Source organism: Silene latifolia, chromosome Y (genome assembly GCF_048544455.1).
Source record: "Silene latifolia isolate original U9 population chromosome Y, ASM4854445v1, whole genome shotgun sequence".
NCBI lineage: Eukaryota > Viridiplantae > Streptophyta > Magnoliopsida > Caryophyllales > Caryophyllaceae > Silene > Silene latifolia.
The window spans coordinates 207329668-207343561 of record NC_133538.1 but is presented as its reverse complement, the minus strand read 5'-3'; positions in this window follow the sequence as shown (position 1 = coordinate 207343561).

The window sequence follows — 13894 nt, the reverse complement described above, 5'->3', positions numbered from 1 at the left end:
TTTGGGCCATCTCTTAAAATGACGTCCAATGCCAATTCCGTCTAAGAACATATGCCATTTTCCGGCCTAAGACTCTTCTATGATGAGTTTAGAGCCTTTTTGCCTAGGATATTAAGTCTTGAAGAGGATTAAATCTGGTGCTAAAGAGAACAAACAGCCGGGTGGTCCAATGGGCACGGTTTTGGAGAGAAGCACAACCATCGCTTTCAAGCTTTCTTCTTTTGTCTAGGCAAGCTTTAAGGGACCTTTTGCTGCAATTTTGGGTCTTATACTCCTTATGGACGAGCCCCACCAGCTGCCCAAGAAGTCTTTATAAGATAAATAAGTGAAGCATGCCAAAGGAAGCTTGTATAATTACCAACAATCCTCTTTATTTTCATTTGTCTTGTAGCCTTTTGTTTTATGATTTATGTAGGGCTTTGAGCCGTTTTTCTTGGAGTATTAGGAGGCTGTTTTGAGCCCTTAGATGCTACTTTAGATGAATGGCTAGGATTGCAACAAGGACTCTTTAAGGAGCTCTTTTCTCATTGTAAAAATCAGATTTTGAGTGAATTAAAATGAGTTTGAAACTGAAGTTTTCAATCAATTTCTTCTTGCTTAGTGCAGAAAACCCCTCATTACTTAGTGTTTGAGGCGGGATTAAGCTCTTGCTTCGTGATCTTGTGTTTAATTCCAAGGCTTAAACCTGCGTCGTGATCTAGTTTAAGTCATATCTCGGTTTCTTGTTCTTGTTTTCGTGTCAAAACAGTCCCAAAGTTTCTGTTTTGTTGCCTTAAGTCATTGTGGGAATTGTTATTTGAATGTTTAGTTCATAAGTATTTAAGTTACAATCTTATTTCCATTGCTTTCTTTCAAAGTTATCAAGCTAATTAGGATCTTATATTCGTCCAAAACAGGCTGTTTCATGCCTTGCTTTGGTTGAATCGTTTATTAGCTTCTAAATCTGTCCTTATATAGTTTGTTAGTCCTTAAAACAGTCCATCTAAGTGTCCAAATCGAGTCCTTTGTTGAGTCTAATTCTGTCCAAGTTAGTTCTTGTTTTCGAGTCTTATTTGTCCCAAAATCTAGTCCTAGTAGTTTTACTCCAAATTGGTTATCAGAGCTTTGGTTAACAACAAAAAGCCTTTCTTTTTGAGTTCATTATACCTTAACCACATCAAAAACACAAAAATCAACCATGAGTGAGGAGAGGCTTACCGGAATTGAAACACAAGTCACTCAACTTTCTGAAAAATGTGACTTGTTGTTGGATTCTTTCAATGCTATCATGGCTAACATTCCAACACCACCAAGAGGAAGAGGAGAACCACCACGGGGCAGAGGTAGAGGCCGTGCTTACATGGGTGGAAGAGGAGGCCGGGGTATCCAAGAAGGGGAGCCATTTTCAGATTCGGAGGACTCCATAGTCGAGGCTTTTCAACAAGAGCACAACAAGGATGTAAAGGTAGAAATCCCTGATTTTTATGGTAGTCTAAACCCCGAGGATTTGTTAGATTGGCTTAGAACCGTTGAAAGAGTTTTTGAGTTTAAAGATTATTCGGATAACAAATCTTTCAAAGTTGCAATCTTGAAATTTAAAGGCTATGCTTCTCTTTGGTATGAAAACTTGAAAAATCAGAGAAGAAGAGATGGTAAAGAGGCTATTAAGTCATGGTCTAAGTTGAAAAAGAAACTTAAGGATAAGTTTGTGCCTAGAGACTACACTCAAGACATGTTTATTAGACTTACTCAGCTTAAACAAGACCAACAACCCATTGAGTCTTACCTTAGAGACTTTGAACAATTAACCTTGCAATGTGAAGTCAATGAACAACCCGAACAAAAGATTGCTAGGTTTATTGAGGGTTTGGATTTTAAGATTGCTAGTAAGGTAAGAATGCATCAAGTGTTGTCCTTTGAGGAGGCCGTGAACCTATCTTTGAGGGTTGAGAAATTGGGAAAGGGGAGAGTCGCCACCACAAAAACAAATGCCAAAACAGCCCCTACTCCACCCAAACCGAGACCAAGGTTGATGAACCAACCCCTCAAAACAAAACACCTACTCTTGACAATGGCAAGGCACCCATGATTCCCACCAAAAGCACCACATCTCTGAAAAAATGTTACCAATGTCAAGGATTCGGTCACTATGCTAAAGAGTGTCCAACCAAGAGAGCCCTTAGCACATTTGAGGTAGTTCATTGGGGTGAGGATGAGATCCTTGTTTGTGATGATGGTAAGGAATAAACGGTGCAAGAGGAGGCTGCCATGGTTGTAGAACCGGATGAGGGAGTGAGTTTGGTCATTTGGAGAGCATTGAGTACACAACCTATGGAATTAGACCAAAGACAACAACTCTTTAGGTCTAGATGCACCATTGGGAGAAGAGTTTGTAACCTTATCATTGATAGTGGGAGTTGTACCAATGTGGCTTCTAATACTCTCATTGAGAAGCTCTCCTTACCTACACAAGACCATCCTAATCCTTACAAGTTGAGGTGGCTTAACAAAGGAGCTGAAATTAAGGTGGATAAGCAATGCCTAGTGTCCTTCTCCATGGGCAAGAACTATGTTGATGAGGTTCTTTGTGATGTTCTACCTATGGATGCTTGCCATCTTCTACTTGGTAGGCCATGGGAGTTTGATAAAGATTCAATGCACAATGGTCAAGACAACACCTACACTTTCAAGCTTGGTTCAAAGAAAGTTGTGCTAGCACCCCTACCACCCGATTCCATGTTTGAACCACCCAAGAAAGTATTATTGATCAATGAAGACAAGGTGAGTCAAGGGGAGGATGGCGTGGGGACTGTCCATGTTGTCCATGCCAAAGATGAATTCAAGGAGCCAAGGGTCCAAGCATTACTCAAATGGAAAGATCAAACCGAGGGCTTCTTTGAAGGCTTGCAATGTGAGCCTACTTCATTTTCTAATCCAAGTTTAACTAACTCATTTGAATTCAAGTGCAAGGCTAGTGATGGTAATGGCCACAACAATGAGGCTGCCCAAGTGCAAGATTTCGAACCAATTGTTGAGGAATGGAAAGGAGTCAAGAAACGAGTTGAAAGAGATCCTCCCATCCATACTAAGGCCATGAAATGCAAGGAAATATCTATGATTCCTAAGCAAGCTCGCATATTCAGGCCCGGGGACCTTGTGTGGGTTAAAATCAACAAGCAAAGAGTCCTTAAGAAAGGAAAAAACAAGTCCATAGCAAGTGAAGAAGGTCCTTTCAAAGTCATCAAGCAAATTGGGTTTAACAAGTACAAAGTTGATCTCTTGGGAATTCATGTAACATTTGATGTTGGGGACTTGAGTCCAAGCTATGTGGAGAATGAGGATGATGATTTCCAGGACTTGAGGGCAAGTCCTTTTGAAGAGAGAGAGATTGAAGCAAAAATAGCAACAACACCAAGCTCCATTTTCCACGGTTTTGGGCCATCTCTTAAAATGAGGTCCAATGCCAATTCCGTCTAAGAACACATGCCATTTTCCGGCCTAAGACTCTTCTATGATGAGTTTAGAGCCTTTTTGCCTAGGATATTAAGTCTTGAAGAGGATTAAATCTGGTGCTAAAGAGAACAAACAGCCGGGTGGTCCAATGGGCACAGTTTTGGAGAGAAGCACAACCATCGCTTTCAAGCTTTCTTCTTTTGTCTAGGCAAGCTTTAAGGGACCTTTTGCTGCAATTTTGGGTCTTATACTCCTTATGGACGAGCTCCACCAGCTGCCCAAGAAGTCTTTATAAGATAAATAAGTGAAGCATGCCAAACGAAGCTTGTACAATTACCAACAATCCTCTTTATTTTCATTTGTCTTGTAGCCTTTTGTTTTCTGATTTGTGTAGGGCTTTGAGCCGTTTTTCTTGGAGTATTAGGAGGCTCTTTTGAGCCCTTAGATGCTAATTTAGATGAATGGCTAGGATTGCAACAAGGACTCTATTTAAGGAGCTCTTTTCTCATTGTAAAAATCAGATTTTGAGTGAATTAAAATGAGTTTGAAACTAAAGTTTTCAATCAATTTTCTTCTTGCTTAGTGCAGAAAACCCCTCATTACTTAGTGTTTGAGGCGGGATTAAGCTCTTGCTTCGTGATCTTGAGTTTAATTCCAAGGCATAAACCTGCTTCGTGATCTAGTTTAAGTCATATCTCGGTTACTTGTTCTTGTTTTCGTGTCAAAACAGTCCCAAAGTTTCTGTTTTGTTGCCTTAAGTCATTGTGGGAATTGTTATTTGAATGTTTAGTTCATAAGCATTTAAGTTACAATATTATTTCCATTGCTTTCTTTCAAAGTTATCAAGCTTATTAGGATCTTATATTCGTCCAAAACAGGCTGTTTCGTGCCTTGCTTTGGTTGAATCGTTTATTAGCTTCTAAATCTGTCCTTATATAGTTTGTTAGTCCTTAAAACAGTCCATCTAAGTGTCCAAATTGAGTCCTTTGTTGAGTCTAATTCTGTCCAAGTTAGTTCTTGTTTTCGAGTCTTATTTGTCCCAAAATCAAGTCCTAGTAGTTTTACTCCAAATTGGTTATCAGAGCTTTGGTTAACAACAAAAAGCCTTTCTTTTTGAGTTCATTATACCTTAACCACATCAAAAACACAAAAATCAACCATGAGTGAGGAGAGGCTTATCGGAATTGAAACACAAGTCACTCAACTTTCTGAAAAATGTGACTTGTTGTTGGATTCTTTCAATGTTATCATGGCTAACATTCCAACACCACCAAGAGGAAGAGGAGAACCACCACGGGGCAGAGGTAGAGGCCGTGCTTACATGGGTGGAAGAGGAGGCCGGGGTATCCAAGAAGGGGAGCCATTTTCGTATTCGGAGGACTCCATGGTCGAGGCTTTTCAACAAGAGCACAACAAGGATGTAAAGGTAGAAATCCCTGATTTTTATGGTAGTCTAAACCCCGAGGATTTGTTAGATTGGCTTAGAACCGTTGAAAGAGTTTTTGAGTTTAAAGATTATTCGGATAACAAATCTTTCAAAGTTGCAATCTTGAAATTTAAAGGCTATGCTTCTCTTTGGTATGAAAACTTGAAAAATCAGAGAAGAAGAGATGGTAAAGAGGCTATTAAGTCATGGTCTAAGTTGAAAAAGAAACTTAAGGATAAGTTTGTGCCTAGAGACTACACTCAAGACATGTTTATTAGACTTACTCAGCTTAAACAAGACCAACAACCCATTGAGTCTTACCTTAGAGACTTTGAACAATTAACCTTGCAATGTGAAGTCAATGAAAAACCGGAACAAAAGATTGCTAGGTTTATTGAGGGTTTGGATTTTAAGATTGCTAGTAAGGTAAGAATGCATCAAGTGTTGTCCTTTGAGGAGGTCGTGAACCTATCTTTGAGGGTTGAGAAATTGGGAAAGGGGAGAGCTGCCACCACAAAAACAGCCGCCAAAACAGCCCCCTACTCCACCCAAACCGAGACCAAGGTTGATGAACCAACCCCTCAAAACAAAACACCTACTCTTGACAAAGGCAAGGCACCGATGATTCCCACCAAAAGCACCACATCTCTGAAAAAATGTTACCAATGTCAAGGATTCGGTCACTATGCTAAAGAGTGTCCAACCAAGAGAGCCCTTAGCACATTTGAGGTAGTTCATTGGGGTGAGGATGAGATCCTTGTTTGTGATTATGGTAAGGAATAAACTGTGCAAGAGGAGGCTGCCATGGTTGTAGAACCGGATGAGGGAGTTTGGTCATTTGGAGAGCATTGAGTACCCAACCTATGGAATTAGACCAAAGACAACAACTCTTTAGGTCTAGATGCACCATTGGGGGAAGAGTTTGTAACCTTATCATTGATAGTGGGAGTTGTACCAATGTGGCTTCTAATACTCTCATTGAGAAGCTCTCCTTACCTACACAAGACCATCCCAATCCTTACAAGTTGAGGTGGCTTAACAAAGGAGCTGAAATTAAGGTGGATAAGCAATGCCTATTGTCCTTCTCCATGGGCAAGAACTATGTTGATGAGGTTCTTTGTGATGTTCTACCTATGGATGCTTGCCATCTTCTACTTGGTAGGCCATGGGAGTTTGATAAAGATTTAATGCACAATGGTCAAGACAACACCTACACTTTCAAGCTTGGTTCAAAGAAAGTTGTGCTAGCACGCCTACCACCCGATTCCATGTTTGAACCACCCAAGAAAGTATTATTGATCAATGAAGACAAGGTGAGTCAAGGGGAGGATGGCGTGGGGACTGTCCATGTTGTCCATGCCAAAGATGAATTCAAGGAGCCAAGGGTCCAAGCATTACTCAAATGGAAAGATCAAACCGAGGGCTTCTTTGAAGGCTTGCAATGTGAGCCTACTTCATTTTCTAATCCAAGTTTAACTAACTCATTTGAATTCAAGTGCAAGGCTAGTGATGGTAATGGCCACAACAATGAGGCTGCCCAAGTGCAAGATTTCGAACCAATTGTTGAGGAATGGAAAGGAGTCAAGAAACGAGTTGAAAGAGATCCTCCCATCCATACTAAGGCCATGAAATGCAAGGAAATATCTATGATTCCTAAGCAAGCTCGCATATTCAGGCCCGGGGACCTTGTGTGGGTTAAAATCAACAAGCAAAGAGTCCTTAAGAAAGGAAAAAACAAGTCCATAGAAAGTGAAGAAGGTCCTTTCAAAGTCATCAAGCAAATTGGGTTCAACAAGTACAAAGTTGATCTCTTGGGAATTCATGTAACATTTGATGTTGGGGACTTGAGTCCAAGCTATGTGGAGAATGAGGATGATGATTTCCAGGACTTGAGGGCAAGTCCTTTTGAAGAGAGAGAGATTGAAGCAAAAATAGCAACAACACCAAGCTCCATTTTCCACGGTTTTGGGCCATCTCTTAAAATGAGGTCCAATGCCAATTCCGTCTAAGAACACATGCCATTTTCCGGCCTAAGACTCTTCTATGATGAGTTTAAAGCCTTTTTGCCTAGGATATTAAGTCTTGAAGAGGATTAAATCTGGTGCTAAAGAGAACAAACAGCCGGTTGGTCCAATGGGCACGGTTTTGGAGAGAAGCACAACCATCGCTTTCAAGCTTTCTTCTTTTGTCTAGGCAAGCTTTAAGGGACCTTTTGCTGCAATTTTGGGTCTTATACTCCTTATGGACGAGCTCCACCAGCTGCCCAAGAAGTCTTTATAAGATAAATAAGTGAAGCATGCCAAACGAAGCTTGTACAATTACCAACAATCCTCTTTATTTTCATTTGTCTTGTAGCCTTTTGTTTTCTGATTTGTGTAGGGCTTTGAGCCGTTTTTCTTGGAGTATTAGGAGGCTCTTTTGAGCCCTTAGATGCTAATTTAGATGAATGGCTAGGATTGCAACAAGGACTCTATTTAAGGAGCTCTTTTCTCATTGTAAAAATCAGATTTTGAGTGAATTAAAATGAGTTTGAAACTGAAGTTTTCAATCAGTTTTCTTCTTGCTTAGTGCAGAGAACCCCTCATTACTTAGTGTTTGAGGCGGGATTAAGCTCTTGCTTCGTGATCTTGAGTTTAATTCCAAGGCTTAAACCTGCTTCGTGATCTAGTTTAAGTCATATCTCGCCATTTTGTTCTTGTTTTCGTGTCAAAACAAATCCCCAAAGTTTCTTTTTGTTGCCTTAAGTCATTGTGGGAATTGTTATTTGAATGTTTAGTTCATAAGCATTTAAGTTACAATATTATTTCCATTGCTTTCTTTCAAAGTTATCAAGCTAATTAGGATCTTATATTCGTCCAAAACAGTCAAGTTTCGTGCCTTGCTTTGGTTGAATCGTTTATTAGCTTCTAAATCTGTCCTTATATAGTTTGTTAGTCCTTAAAACAGTCCATCTAAGTGTCCAAATCGAGTCCTTTGTTGAGTCTAATTCTGTCCAAGTTAGTTCTTGTTTTCGAGTCTTATTTGTCCCAAAATCTAGTCCTAGTAGTTTTACTCCAAATTGGTTATCAGAGCTTTGGTTAACAACAAAAAGCCTTTCTTTTTGAGTTCATTATACCTTAACCACATCAAAAACACAAAAATCAACCATGAGTGAGGAGAGGCTTACCGGAATTGAAACACAAGTCACTCAACTTTCTGAAAAATGTGACTTGTTGTTGGATTCTTTCAATGTTATCATGGCTAACATTCCAACACCACCAAGAGGAAGAGGAGAACCACCACGGGGCAGAGGTAGAGGCCGTGCTTACATGGGTGGAAGAGGAGGCCGGGGTATCCAAGAAGGGGAGCCATTTTCAGATTCGGAGGACTCCATGGTCGAGGCTTTTCAACAAGAGCACAACAAGGATGTAAAGGTAGAAATCCCTGATTTTTATGGTAGTCTAAACCCCGAGGATTTGTTAGATTGGCTTAGAACCGTTGAAAGAGTTTTTGAGTTTAAAGATTATTCGGATAACAAATCTTTCAAAGTTGCAATCTTGAAATTTAAAGGCTATGCTTCTCTTTGGTATGAAAACTTGAAAAATCAGAGAAGAAGAGATGGTAAAGAGGCTATTAAGTCATGGTCTAAGTTGAAAAAGAAACTTAAGGATAAGTTTGTTCCTAGAGACTACACTCAAGACATGTTTATTAGACTTACTCAACTTAAACAAGACCAACAACCCATTGAGTCTTACCTTAGAGACTTTGAACAATTAACCTTGCAATGTGAAGTCAATGAACAACCGGAACAAAAGATTGCTAGGTTTATTGAGGGTTTGGATTTTAAGATTGCTAGTAAGGTAAGAATGCATCAAGTGTTGTCCTTTGAGGAGGTCGTGAACCTATCTTTGAGGGTTGAGAAATTGGGAAAGGGGAGAGCTGCCACCACAAAAACAGCCGCCAAAACAGCCCCCTACTCCACCCAAACCGAGACCAAGGTTGATGAACCAACCCCTCAAAACAAAACACCTACTCTTGACAAAGGCAAGGCACCCATGATTCCCACCAAAAGCACCACATCTCTGAAAAAATGTTACCAATGTCAAGGATTCAGTCACTATGCTAAAGAGTGTCCAACCAAGAGAGCCCTTAGCACATTTGAGGTAGTTCATTGGGGTGAGGATGAGATCCTTGTTTGTGATGATGGTAAGGAAGAAACGGTGCAAGAGGAGGCTACCATGGTTGTAGAACCGGATGAGGGAGTGAGTTTGGTCATTTGGAGAGCATTGAGTACCCAACCTATGGAATTAGACCAAAGACAACAACTCTTTAGGTCTAGATGCACCATTGGGAGAAGAGTTTGTAACCTTATCATTGATAGTGGGAGTTGTACCAATGTGGCTTCTAATACTCTCATTGAGAAGCTCTCCTTACCTACACAAGACCATCCTAATCCTTACAAGTTGAGGTGGCTTAACAAAGGAGCTGAAATTAAGGTGGATAAGCAATGCCTAGTGTCCTTCTCCATGGGCAAGAACTATGTTGATGAGGTTCTTTGTGATGTTCTACCTATGGGTGCTTGCCATCTTCTACTTGGTAGGCCATGGGAGTTTGATAAAGATTCAATGCACAATGGTCAAGACAACACCTACACTTTCAAGCTTGGTTCAAAGAAAGTTGTGCTAGCACCCCTACCACCCGATTCCATGTTTGAACCACCAAAGAAAGTATTATTGATCAATGAAGACAAGGTGAGTCAAGGGGAGGATGGCGTGGGGACTGTCCATGTTGTCCATGCCAAAGATGAATTCAAGGAGCCAAGGGTCCAAGCATTACTCAAATGGAAAGATCAAACCGAGGGCTTCTTTGAAGGCTTGCAATGTGAGCCTACTTCATTTTCTAATCCAAGTTTAACTAACTCATTTGAATTCTAGTGCAAGGCTAGTGATGGTAATGGCCACGACAATGAGGCTGCCCAAGTGCAAGATTTCGAACCAATTGTTGAGGAATGGAAAGGAGTCAAGAAACGAGTTGAAAGAGATCCTCCCATCCATACTAAGGCCATGAAATGCAAGGAAATATCTATGATTCCTAAGCAAGCTCGCATATTCAGGCCCGGGGAACTTGTGTGGGTTAAAATCAACAAGCAAAGAGTCCTTAAGAAAGGAAAAAACAAGTCCATAGCAAGTGAAGAAGGTCCTTTCAAAGTCATCAAGCAAATTGGGTTCAACAAGTACAAAGTTGATCTCTTGGGAATTCATGTAACATTTGATGTTGGGGACTTGAGTCCAAGCTATGTGGAGAATGAGGATGATGATTTCCAGGACTTGAGGGCAAGTCCTTTTGAAGAGGGAGAGATTGAAGCAAAAATAGCAACAACACCAAGCTCCATTTTCCACGGTTTTGGGCCATCTCTTAAAATGAGGTCCAATGCCAATTCCGTCTAAGAACACATGCCATTTTCCGGCCTAAGACTCTTCTATGATGAGTTTAGAGCCTTTTTGCCTAGGATATTAAGTCTTGAAGAGGATTAAATCTGGTGCTAAAGAGAACAAACAGCCGGGTGGTCTAATGGGCACGGTTTTGGAGAGAAGCACAACCATCGCTTTCAAGCTTTCTTCTTTTGTCTAGGCAAGCTTTAAGGGACCTTCTGCTGCAATTTTGGGTCTTATACTCCTTATGGATGAGCCCCACCAGCTGCCCAAGAAGTCTTTATAAGATAAATAAGTGAAGCATGCCAAAGGAAGCTTGTACAATTACCAACAATCCTCTTTATTTTCATTTGTCTTGTAACCTTTTGTTTTCTGATTTTTGTAGGGCTTTGAGCCGTTTTTCTTGGAGTATTATGAGGCTCTTTTGAGCCCTTAGATGCTACTTTAGATGAATGTCTAGGATTGCAACAAGGACTCTATTTAAGGAGCTCTTTTCTCATTGTAAAAATCAGATTTTGAGTGAATTAAAATGACTTTGAAACTGAAGTTTTCAATCAATTTTGTTCTTGCTTAGTGCAGAAAACCCCTCATTACTTAGTGTTTGAGGCGGGATTAAGCTCTTGCTTCGTGATCTTGAGTTTAATTCCAAGGCTTAAACCTGCTTCGTGATCTAGTTTAAGTCATATCTCGGTTACTTGTTCTTGTTTTCGTGTCAAAACAGTCCCAAAGTTTCTGTTTTGTTGCCTTAAGTCATTGTGGGAATTGTTATTTGAATGTTTAGTTCATAAGCATTTAAGTTACAATCTTATTTCCATTGCTTTCTTTCAAAGTTATCAAGCTAATTAGGATCTTATATTCGTCCAAAACAGTCAAGCTTCGTGCCTTGCTTTGGTTGAATCGTTTATTAGCTTCTAAATCTGTCCTTATATAGTTTGTTAGTCCTTAAAACAGTCCATCTAAGTGTCCAAATCGAGTCCTTTGTTGAGTCTAATTCTGTCCAAGTTAGTTCTTGTTTTCGAGTCTTATTTGTCCCAAAATCAAGTCCTAGTAGTTTTACTCCAGTACAACACCTACAAGTCGACTTAATCCTTCCTATTCAACTATATGCATGGTCTAATGAGGCTCAAGTTGGTGTATAAGCTTACAAGCCTCATTGAAAAGATTGGTGATGGGTAAAAAAATGCAAGGATTCATAGGCTCGCATTTCATCAAACATAACATGTGCATAAGTTAGAATCACAACAAGCAAACAATTTAATTATGAAAACATATTAGATTAAGCATAGATCAATCCCCATGTTATTTTCCCCTAATTCCCCATTAACCCTAGATAAGAAACTACTCACTCATGATCAAGTTTAGCATGCTAATAAGGTTGTCAATCATACTAACAAGGCAAAACATGATGAATAAATGAACAATAATTAAACAAGGTTAAGAGAGAATTATACTTATGAAGATGATTCCAAATAATAAAGCAAAGAATAATAGAAGTACTTGATGATTGATGGAAGGTTGTCAATCCTCCAAATAAACCCAAATAATCTTCTAATTACCCTAAATGAAGGAAGAACAATATAGAAATTAAGGAAACATTAAGATATGATTAATATTAAGAATTGTATTACAACTAAAGTAAGACTAATTTGAGAGTATTTAGAGATGATTACAACTAGATTAAGGATGGATTAAGAGAGCATTAAGATTCGATGCTAATCTAGGTAGTACAAAGGGGTATTTATACTAAAGATTAGGTACAAGGATTAGGGTTACTAAGGGCTTAAATGACTATTAAGACCCTAAGAAAAGTTGAGGAAATGCTACTCCCGAAGGAAATGAGCGGATCCTCTAGCTAGTCCCGTGTTGATCTGCTCGTCCCGTGCTGAGGCACGGGTTATTCTGACTTGTGATCCGCTCAGATCCTGGGGAAGACGCTCGGATCCAGCTGCTGCACGCTGCTCGTCTTGGGCACAAGACGCCCGGATCATGGTGCTCCGAGACGCCCGGATCGTGTATGATCCGCTCGGATTCCTAGACAGACTACTTTTCTTCTTTTGCTCCTTAACAATCCGCAAGGATCATGTCGGAGATACAAGGATCCTTTCATCATTGCCCATTTCACTTTATTATCTAGTTAGGCCTCTAGTGTCGGTCTCTCTTTGATGCTTGGTCATTAGGTGCGATCCATTTAGCTCCATTTTGCCTCATAAATGCAAGGTTAGTACTACTTTCCTACCAAGGAGACAAAACCCCAAAGAATATGCAAAATGGGAAATTAAAGACAGTAAATGACCCAATTATGTGCTATAAAGCATAGGAACGAGGTTAATTCGGGGACTAAATGTGCTCAAATATGAGCCACATCACAACTCTCATGTAAAGACTAAAGGATACATGTAATGTTACGAATCTAAAATGCAACTACCACTAGCAAGAAATGCGGTGTAAGGCTTAGAAAAGTATATTACTAATGGTGGTTTGAGATAGGACTCCACCAAACTAAGTTAGACAAACTTCATTATCCATGGAGCTTAATGCTCTTAATAGGCGATCAAAAGCTTGGAAATGGTCCTCAGGTAAGCATGAGTAGGTTTTGAACCATTTCAAAATAGAGTAGGGCCAATTCATTAGGGACCTCTCTTTAAACTCCCTCCCCTTCTTGTTTGCGTTGTCATGATGGCCTTCTCGACTCTTGCAATCAACACACTCAAGATTCTTGGCATGGGGGGGAGGGGGGGGGGGGGTTCTGTGTGCTCCTATCTTTAAAGTTGATGATGACGAAAATATTTGGACCAATCAATCCTTCAAGAATAGAAGGCGAACTCTCATAGCATTGGTGATGGGGTAGCTTGGGAGTTGGGATTGTGAGTGCCAAGTTTTCAGAAATAGGCTCCCGCTTAGTTTTATCCTTGAGCTTCTCCACCAAGTATTTTTTGTATGACGATTTGACTTTCATGAGAAGGTCTATAATGTCATCTCCAAATATAATGGGCTCCATAGTGGGTGTGATAAGGTCCTCATTGTCAATAAGGAAGAGACATTCTTCTTCTTCATTGAAGTAATCCTCAAACCTTTAAAGGATGGGTTCCTCGAGTATGGTAATCCCACAACTCCATTCATCATTTAAGTCTATCTCTCCCTCATTCTTTGAGTTGTTGTGGGACTCATATCCCTCATAATCTTCTTCCATAGGTCCGTCATCATTACTTTCTCCATACAAATCGTAAATGGGGGCTTCACTCCTCATCATTAACTTTTTCTCCATCACCTCAATGTTCACATTAAATGGCACACCCTCATACTCACAAAGGCTATGAGTATTTGGTTTACTCAACCTCATATCTTCTTCGTCAAATACCAAACTTTCATACTCACAAGAGCTCAAGGAAGTTGGCTCCTCCAACTTCCCATCTTCCACATCAAAGGTCACTCTCTCAAATTCGCATTCATGGACAATGTTTGTAAAGTTGGTTATCGATTTGAGTATAAGAAGGTCAATGATTAAGAATTGGTGAGGAGTGGTTGGTGGGTTGGTTACTTGGGTTGCCTTCATTTGGGCAATTTGATTTGCCAACTCCTCACCATGGGTAGCAATACTTTGAAGAACATTGTTCTTATTTTGGCT